The sequence below is a fragment of the Bufo bufo genome, chromosome 5 (genome assembly GCF_905171765.1).
Source record: "Bufo bufo chromosome 5, aBufBuf1.1, whole genome shotgun sequence".
In the NCBI taxonomy this organism is placed as follows: Eukaryota; Metazoa; Chordata; class Amphibia; order Anura; family Bufonidae; genus Bufo; species Bufo bufo.
Window position 1 is genome coordinate 68,459,517 of NC_053393.1, and position 10,375 is coordinate 68,469,891.

At 50.6% G+C, this 10,375-nt stretch overlaps 1 protein-coding gene across 1 annotated transcript in view; it reads right to left on the reverse strand.

Annotated features, from left to right (window-relative positions):
- The window catches only part of RAD54B (RAD54 homolog B), a 75,805-nt gene extending 65,994 nt beyond the window's left edge, over positions 1–9,811 (reverse strand). Inside the window, exon 1 of the mRNA XM_040432023.1 lies at positions 9,742–9,811. The gene's annotated coding sequence lies outside the window, so the exon portion shown is untranslated. The remainder of the gene's footprint in view (positions 1–9,741) is intronic.
- Positions 9,812–10,375: the final 564 nt, after the last annotated feature.

Sequence of the window (10,375 nt, forward strand, 5' to 3'; positions counted from 1 at the left end):
TCATTACACCAGAGGGGCTGTACCAGTATAAAGTGTTACCCTTTAGACTGCATGGCGCCCCCGCCACTTTCCAACGTCTAATGGATATTGTACTTTGTCCACATCGGCGGTACACCTCGGCTTACCTGGACGATATTATCATTCACAGTACCGACTGGGAAAGTCACCTGCCCAAAGTACAGGCCGTAGTGGACTCCCTTTGAAAGGCTGACTAACTGCTAACCCAAAGAAATGTGCGATAGGGTTAGAGGAGACTAAATACCTGGGATAGGTCATTGGACGTGGAGCCATTAAACCCCAAGTAATCAAAATAGAGGGGACCTGCCACCTCTAGGCAAGTAAAGTCGTTCCTGGGAATGGTGGGCTATTACATGAGGTTTGTCCCCCATTTTGCCACTTTAGCGGCTCCGTTGACAAGGCTCTTGAAGGGACGGAAATCCGTGATGGTCCACTGGAATGACCAGGCAGAAGAGGCTTTCTCCGCTTTGAAGTCGGCCCTGTGGGTCCCCGGTTTTGGTGACGCCCGACTTCAAGAGGGAATTTGTGGTACAGACCAATGCCTCCGAAGTAGGCCTCGATGCGGTGCTGTCTCAGGAAGTTATCCCCCTTTCAACAGTCCTTCGTTCACAGTAGTTATTAACCCCTTTCAGCATCCCCCCCACGTCACAGTAGTTATGCCCCCTTGCAGTAGTGCCTCCCTCCAGGGCCGGCCTTTGGGGTGTGTGGGCTGTGCGGCCGCACAGGGCGCCATAGCAACAGGGGCGCTGGGCGGCCGACAACTCGCAATGTAATATGCGGCAGTCGAGGCTGCACTTGTGTTCTCCCTCGGGGCGCCCCCTCCATCTCCCCCTCCCCTGTCTGACCTGATTCCTCCTCCCCTGTGTCTGACCTGCCTGCTGCCCCCGCCGCTGCCAATAAGAAGAGAGACAGGAGGAGGAGGGGAGAGGCTGTGGCCACTGCGCCACCAATGAAGATAACTGACCTGTAATACAAATACAGGAGGCGGGTGCTGTAATCAAATAGCCGACACCCGACCTCTGTGACAGGGAGCTGCGATCAGCTGCAGTTGAGTTAACCCTTCAGGTGCGGTACCTGAGGGGTTAACTGCCGCTGATCGCAGCTCCCTGTCACAGAGGTCGGGTGTCGGCTATTTGATTTCGGCACCCGCCTCCTGTATTTGTATAAGAAACGTTGGTGGCACAGTGCGCCCCCCCCAACACCCCAGTATAAGAAACATTGGTGGCTCAGTGGGAAGTGCCAATGAGGGTTAAAAAAAAATTAAAAAAATTAACTCACCTCCTCCAGTTGATCGAGTAGCTGCCGGTCTCCTGTTGTTTCTTCAGGACCTGTGGTGACGTCACTGAGCTCATCACATGATCCATTACCATGGTGATGGATCATGTGATGTATCATGTGATGAGCACAGTGATGTCACCACAGGTCCTTTGACAGGTCATGAAGAAAGAACAGAAGACGATCAATTGGAGGAGGTGAGTTAATTATTATTTTTTTTTTTAACCCTCATTGGCACTGCCCACTGCACCACCAATGTTTATTATATTGAGGGGGGGTGCACTGCACCACCAATGTTTATTATATTGAGGGGGGGTGCACTGCACCACCAATGTTTATTATACTGGGGTGTTGGGGGGGCGCACTGCGCCAATGTTTATTATATTGGGGGGGGCGCACTGCGCACAACGATGGGTTAGGGAAATTTCACAGCAGAGTGCGCATGCGCTGGGAGCCTCGCCGGCGGTTAGGGTAGGGAAAAATTATGGGCCAGTGCACAGGTGCGTGATCGGATGGATGTTCTCAGCTGGACACCGGCCGACACTGCGCATGCGCTGGGAGCCTCACCAGCGGTTAGAGTAGGGAAAAAGCACTGGCCCGTACGTAATTTTTCCCTTCCCTAACCGCTGGTGAGGCTCCCGGTGCATGCGCAGTGTCGGCCGGTGTCCAGCTGAGAACATCCATCCGATCACTGCGCCTGCGCACTGGCCCATAGTTTTTCCCTACCCTAACCGCCGGCGAGGCTCCTGGCGCATGCGCACACTGCTGTGAAACTTCCCTAACCTGTCGTTGTGCGCCTGCGCGGCTCTGCACACCTCCTCACGTCATGTCCGGTGCGACCGGAAGTGACGAAGGTAGGGAAATCTCACGAAGTAGGGAAGTATAACATTACACCGGCCTTTGGGGTGTGCGGGCTGGTAACTACTTGGTTGGATAGTCAGCCAGCCTATGCCATGATGCCAGCAACAAGTAGTGTTTTTTTTTTGGGGGGGGGGGCGCCACAAGGTTAGCTCGCACAGGGCGCCTGAACACCTAAGGCCGGCCCTGCCTCCCTCTTTCCCCGTACTGTTTATAAAAAAAAATCCCCCCCCCCCCAAAAAAAATGAAAATATTCACATAGGCCAGTGGTCGGCAAAGTGCGGCTCGCGAGCCACAAGTGGCTCTTTAGACCCTTGAATGCGGCTCTTTGGTGCGGACTCCCAGGAAACCAACCCATCCTGCACTACAGAGGAATCTTGCCTGTGGGACGCATTTGCGTTCCACAAAGCAAGAGAGGGCGTGTTGCTCCTGCACCGGGTCCAGAGTCCTGCCCTTGCACCTCTGTCACTGATCTGACATCAGTGACATCGCTCCGCCTCTCCCTCTCCTCAGTTGGACAGTGACCAGCAACTGGACAGCCTGATGTGGGCGGAGCTATAATAGCCCCGCCTCCTTTTATACCCGCGATTCCTGCAGCCTGAACCTTCCAATCTTCCCTGCCCAGCAAGCTGAACATCAGGTGTATTGCCACAACTGCACCAGTGATGTGAGTAGCAGGGGAACTACTGCGGTTATATTCAGCTTTCCCAGACTGTGCCCATGTGACCTGCAGTACAGTAGGAAAGCTGGGTGAATTATATCATGAAATGTCATCCAGCTTCCCTGCTATCCTGCATGGCACAAGTGCAGAAGCATTAGAGTATGGGGGAGAGGCACAGCAGGAAAGCTGGGTGTCTATATGTCACGACTGTGACTGATCCAGACAGGTCTGGGAGGAGAAGGTCGCAGCGACTTGCTACTCGCGATAGCTTGTGAGTTTGCTCCATGGTTCAGGGTATGTCATCCGGGTTTTGCCTTGTGAACCTTTTTGTCCTGACTGGGAGTTTGTAGGCATCCTTCTCAGGTGAGTCCTGTCTGCCACTCCCAGCTACTATATTAGTTTCACTTTCACTTGCAGTCATTGCCAGATATAGTCCTTACCTCCAGTGCTACTCTGACCTTTGAAGGAGATCGTTTGATGGTGTTGCTGTGGAGCTCTTGTCCGGCGTGGACTGTTGTGTTTGGGATCGCCTTTTCTGCTCGTGACTGGATAAGTCTATCTCTGCTATAGTTTGTTTGTTGCTGTCTTCCCCTGCTGTTCTCCTAGACATGAGTGATGGTGACTAGTGCTCCCATCGGCCTTTCCCCACTCTAGGCTTGTTAGGGTGACTGAGGGTTTAGGCATCCTGCTCGCCGCACGGGTTCACACCCCATCTAGGGTATCAGGGCAGACAGGTGCCAGCTTAGGGTTAGTCAGGGGTGGCCATACTATTCCCATCCGTAGATAAGGGTCCCCCTTCCCCTCCGTCTGGTGCGACACGACTGCTGCTGGGATAGCGGTCGTGACAGTATATCTGGCCTTTTAAAAAAAAGTGACATTTCTTTTTTTTTTTTGCTTGCTGTTTTGCTTTGTATTTTTCTGTTCCACTATGGATCCGGTTACGGTTTTGGCGAAACAGTTACAGGGATTATCCCTTAAAGTGGCAGGATTAAAAGCAACAGTGCTGCAGCAGCAGCAGCAATCCTTGGGTTCCACCGTTGCTACGGGAAACCAAGGTACTCCTGAGCCAAAAGTGGCTTTACCTGATAGGTTCTCAGGAGGGAGAGACCAATTTGTAACCTTCAGAGAAGCTTGCAAATTGTTCTTCAGGTTACGCCCTAGATCCTCCGGCGGTGAGGAACAACGGGTGGGTATTGTAATTTCTCTCCTGCAAGGAGATCCGCAGGCTTGGGCTTTCTCCCTACCATCAGACTCTCCGGCCTTACGATCAGTGGAGGAGTTTTTTGAAGCCCTGGGTCTCGTATATGATGACCCGGACAGGGTCTTACTGGCTGAGTCTAAGCTACGTAGACTTCGGCAAGAGAACCGGTCTGCTGAACTATATTGTTCCGAATTCCGTAGGTGGGCTACTGATACGTTATGGAACGACTCGGCCCTTAGGAGTCAGTTCTGCCAGGGGTTGTCTGAAAAATTAAAAGACGCGCTGGCGGTATACGAGGTCCCTGGGTCTCTGGAGGCTGCTATGTCTCTGTCCATAAGAATCGACAGACGACTCAGGGAGAGACTATTAAATTTTACGGAGGCCTCTATAGGGCAGGGATCGGTTTGTTATGATCCAGTCGAACCAATGCAAATAGGGGGCGCCACTAGACGGGTGAATCCTCCTAAGTTCCGCCGTAGGTCAGTGGTTTGTTTTCGTTGTGGGGGGGAGGGGTCATTTTGTAAAGGTTTGTCCCTCAGAACCCAAGAGACCACAAACAAAGGAGCCGCCAGAAAACTAGAGTCCCCAGATTGTGCGGAGGATAACAGTCTGGGCGTATTCGTTTCCTCCATACGCATGTCTCAGTTTTTGTTGTCCGCTACCGTTGAGGCGGGCAATAAGACTGAGATCTGTTCCGTCTTTTTGGACAGTGGGGCGGGGGTCAACTTGGTGGATTCACGGTTTGCTCAGGCTCTGGGTTTTACTCTGGAACCGATACGCAGAACTATTCCTGTTTTTGCCATCGACTCCTCCCCTCTTACTCAGAAAGAGTTAACTCAGATCATCCATAATATCCATCTGCAGGTAGGGGACCTCCATAAAGAGCATATCTCTTGTTATGTCCTGGACGGTCTTCCGGCTCCTATGGTATTGGGGCTTCCCTGGCTGGTGACTCACAATCCAGTGGTGGATTGGCAGGCCGGGGAGATTGTGGAGTGGAGTGAACATTGTAAGGACAACTGCTTGAGTAGTAGGTGCTCTACACTCTCTGTAACATCTTTACCTGCCTTTCTGTCAGATTTTATGGATGTGTTCTCTGAGAAGGGTTGTCAGGTGTTACCACCTCATCGTCCATATGATTGCCCGATTAATCTATTACCTGGGGCAAAACTACCTAAAACCCGGTTATACAATCTTTCCGGCCCGGAGAGGAAGGCTATGAAAGATTATATTTCGGAGAGTTTGGCTAAGGGACACATCAGACCCTCTTCTTCACCCGTGGCTGCAGGGTTCTTTTTCGTTAAAAAGTAAATGGGGGCCTACGTCCTTGCCTGGATTTCCGGGAATTAAACCGGAAAACTATCCGAGATCCCTATCCTCTTCCTCTCATTCCCGACCTCTTTAATCAGGTTGCTGGTGCTAAATGGTTCTCCAAAATGGATCTCAGAGGAGCCTATAACCTGGTTCGCATTTTAGAGGGGGATGAGTGGAAGACGGCTTTTAATACTCCGGAAGGGCATTATGAAAATCTGGTCATGCCATTTTGGTCTTACTAATGCGCCTGCGGTATTCCAACATTTTGTCAACGATATTTTTAGTCACCTTATCGGGAGATTTGTTGTGATATATCTTGATGACATCCTGGTCTATTCCCCGGATCTGGATACTCATAAGATCCATGTGAGACAAGTGCTGCAGATATTAAGGGCCAACAAATTGTTTGCTAAGTTAGAAAAATGTGTGTTCGCCGTAAAAGAACTGCCATTTCTGGGGTATGTGTTGTCAGATTCAGGTTTCCGCATGGATCCAGAGAAAGTCCGGGCGATTATAGACTGGGATCTGCCTGAGAACCTGAAGGCATTGCAACGCTTCCTGGGGTTTGCCAATTTTTATAGAAAGTTTATAAAGAACTATTCCTTGGTGGTCAAACCACTGACGGACATGACCCGAAAGGGATCCGATTTTTCCAAATGGTCACATGCAGCCAAAACTGCCTTTGCATCTCTGAAGGAGAGATTCACCTCGGCCCCTATTCTCGTACAGCCAGATGTCTCGCTTCCTTTTATTGTAGAGGTTGACGCATCAGAGGTGGGGGTGGGAGCGGTACTATCTCAGGGCCCGTCCCCTGGTGAATGGCGTCCGTGTGCTTTCTTTTCGAAGAAATTGTCTACTGCAGAAAGGAACTATGATATTGGCAACAGGGAACTTTTGGCTATTAAGTTGGCTTTTGAGGAGTGGCGTCATTTTTTGGAGGGGGCGGTTCATCCCGTCACGGTGATTACTGATCACAAAAACTTATTATATCTGGAGTCTGCTAAACGTCTCACCCCTAGACAGGCTCGGTGGTCGTTATTTTTTACTAGGTTTAATTTTGTAATAACCTATCGCCCGGGGGCAAAAAATACTAAGGCGGATGCATTGTCTCAAAGTTTTCCTGGAGGGGGTGATGTTGAGGTACCAGAGCCCATTTTGCAAAAGGGGGTGGTGGTCTCTGCATTACACTCAGGTTTAGAGGGGAGGGTGTTGGAAGCTCAGGGGGACGCCCCGGCCTCCTGCCCCTCGGGTAAACTGTTTGTGCCAGAAGATTTACGCCTGGAGATACTAAAAGAACACCATAACTCCACACTGGCAGGACACCCAGGTAGTAGGGCAACCTCTGAATTAGTGTCTCGTCGGTTCTGGTGGCCTAAGTGGCGCCAGGAGGTGTTGAATTTTGTGTCTGCATGTGCTACCTCTGCTCATTCTAAGGTAGATCATACTCGTCCGGCAGGGCGTCTTTTACCTCTAGCCATCCCCAACAGGCCTTGGACGCACCTATCAATGGATTTCATTACGGATCTACCAGTATCAGCGGGGAAAACTGTTATTCTTGTAGTTGTTGACAGATTCAGTAAAATGGTGCACTTTATTGCTCTTGCCGCATTGCCTAATGCTAACACACTGGCTCAGGTTTTTATTGACCACATCGTGAAGCTTCACGGGGTCCCTTCCGATATTGTTTCGGATCGTGGTACCCAATTTGTTTCTAAATTTTGGAAAGCTTTTTGTTCTCGTTTAGGGGTTCATCTGTCGTTTTCTTCATCTTTCCATCCACAGTCCAACGGTCAGACTGAACGTACCAATCAAAACCTAGAGACATATTTGAGATGCTTTGTTTCCGAAAATCAGGAGGAATGGTCATCTTATTTACCGTTAGCCGAGTTTGCCATTAATAATCGTCGTCAAGAATCCACCGATAAGTCACCATTTTTTGGTGCGTATGGTTTCCATCCTCAGTTTTGTACGTTTAGTGAGGGGGGGCCGTCTGGGATTCCCGAGGAGGAACGATTTGCGTCTTCACTTTCTTCAGTGTGGCAGAGTGTGCAAGAAAGTTTGAAGAGAATGGGTGGTAGATACAAACGTGTGGCTGATAGGAGGCGCTCTGAAGGTCCGGACCTTGGGGTGAATGACTTGGTGTGGTTGTCTACCAGAAATATCAAGTTGAAGGTTCCCTCGTGGAAATTAGGTCCGAGATTTATTGGTCCTTATAGGGTAATTAAGATCATTAACCCGGTGGCTTTTCGTCTGGAGCTACCTCAGACTCTAAGGATCCATAATGTCTTCCACAGATCTCTGCTTAAGAGATATGTAGAACCTCCTGAACCATTGCCGCTACCGCCTCCACCGGTGGTTGTTGAAGGCAGTCTTGAGTTTCAGGTAGAAAAGATTGTTGACTCACGATATGTTCGCCGCTCTCTTCAGTACCTGGTGCACTGGAAAGGTTATGGTTCCGAAGAGAGAATGTGGGTTCCAGCTTCAGAGATAAAAGCGGACAGACTCATTCGGGCTTTTCATAGCTCCCATCCGGAGAGGCCTGGTCTTGAGGGTCCGGGGGCCCCTCGTAGAAAGGGGGGTACTGTCACGACTGTGACTGATCCAGACAGGTCTGGGAGGAGAAGGTCGCAGCGACTTGCTACTCGCGATAGCTTGTGAGTTTGCTCCATGGTTCAGGGTATGTCATCCGGGTTTTGCCTTGTGAACCTTTTTGTCCTGACTGGGAGTTTGTAGGCATCCTTCTCAGGTGAGTCCTGTCTGCCACTCCCAGCTACTATATTAGTTTCACTTTCACTTGCAGTCATTGCCAGATATAGTCCTTACTTCCAGTTCTATTCTGACCTTTGAAGGAGATCGTTTGATGGTGTTGCTGTGGAGCTCTTGTCTGGCGTGGACTGTCGTGATTGGGATCGCCTTCTCTGCTCGTGACTGGATAAGTCTATCTCTGCTATAGTTTGTTTGTTGCTGTCTTCCCCTGCTGTTCTCCTAGACATGAGTGATGGTGACTAGTGCTCCCATCGGCCTTTCCCCACTCTAGGCTTGTTAGGGTGACTGAGGGTTTAGGCATCCTGCTCGCCGCACGGGTTCACACCCCGTCTAGGGTATCAGGGCAGACAGGTGCCAGCTTAGGGTTAGTCAGGGGTGGCCATACTATTCCCATCCGTAGATAAGGGTCCCCCTTCCCCTCCGTCTGGTGCGACACGACTGCTGCTGGGATAGCGGTCGTGACACTATATATGTGTATTGTATATGTGTGCGTCCATGTATGTGGAGAGTGTGTGTATGAGTGCGCCCCTGTATGTGAAGAGTGCGTGTATGACTGTGTCCATGTATGTGGAGAGTGCGTCTATCACTGCGTCCATGTATGTGGAGAGTGCGTGTATGACCGCTTCCATGTATGTGGAGAGTGCGTGTATGACTGCGTCCATGTATGTGGAGAGGGCGTGTATGACTGCGTCCATGTATGTGGAGAGGGCGTGTATGACTGCGTCCATGTATGTGGAGAGGGCGTGTATGACTGCGTCCATGTATGTGGAGAGGGCGTGTATGACTGCGTCCATGTATGTGGAGAGTGCGTGTATGACTGCGTCCATGTATGTGGAGAGTGCGTGTATGACTGCGTCCATGTATGTGGAGAGTGCGTGTATGACTGCGTCCATGTATGTGGAGAGTGCGTGTATGACTGCGTCCATGTATGTGGAGAGTGCGTGTATGACTGCGTCCATGTATGTGGAGAGTGCGTGTATGACTGCGTCCATGTATGTGGAGAGTGCGTGTATGACTGCGTCCATGTATGTGGAGAGTGCGTGTATGACTGCGTCCATGTATGTGGAGAGTGCGTGTATGACTGCTTCCATGTATGTGGAGAGTGCGTGTATGTGTCCATGGCTGCAGTATGAAAGGTACAGAGGCTAAAATACTTGTGGATATGTAGAGGTAAATCAGACATGTCTATTACAATTGCGGCGCATGCACTACTTTTTTGCGGTGCGGAGGCACAGCCAGAAGCACCACGGAAGCACTCTGTAGCACTCATATCCCGGATCCTGGACCCATTGAAGTGAATGGGTCCATGATGCGGGCTGCACACGGCCGTGTGCAGCCCGCATCATGGACCCATTCACTTCAGCATGCGCTTCCTTCCTATATATTTTAGGTTTTAAAAATGTGGCTCTCCAAAAAAATTTCAATCGTGGTTTTGGTGATATTTGGCTCAGTTGACAAAAAAGTTTGCCCACCACTGGCCTAGGCCGTTGCCCCGATGATCGGAGCACATCCTTTGTGTGGTGTTACCGTACTATGCTGCTGCTGGGGAGCGCCGGCCGTTGAGTGAAATGGGCGCAGACGGCTCCCTGCTTCACCATTCCAATTAACTGTCGAAAGCGGGACACAGACAGCCGAAAGCGGGACACACCTTGGCCCTCCAGAGACCACGGGACAGCCATTGAAATCCGGGACCCGATGAGGGACGGATGGGAGGTATGACTTTTATCTTATCTCCAGTTCACTTCAGTGGAAAGACTGAGTGCTCTCATTCGCCTCAGGAACCGAGACCAGAGCCCCATGAAGGGTTCCCCACCAGTGCCAAGAAAAATGGGCCCTTAACACTCCTTCTCTTCCGGGGACCATGTGTTGTTCCAGACCAGAAACATGTTCATTTGTTTGTCAGCCCCATCCAGGTCTATGGAGAGAGAGTGGTGCTCCTGACAATCAGCGGTTTGAAGGGGCGTCCCCGCACCAGGTGGTGCTCTGCTCTCTTAGTGGTGCCAGTGTCTATATTTGTAGCTCTGTCACATTGACTTGAATTAAACAAAGCCATAGTGAATTGTAATACCAGGCGCAGGCGCTACTAAAGGTACCAAGCACAACACGGACCCACTCCTGCTGGATCCCCACTGATCTGATAGTGATGGCCCCTCTTTCCAAGTAAAGGCTTTTTCAAAGTCCCAGAGAACCCCTTTAAGTCTGCAATATGAGACGCCCAGAGCTTGTGTAGTATACAGAAATTAGGCAACTTGTACTCTGCAGCTCGCGAGGTATTACCAGAC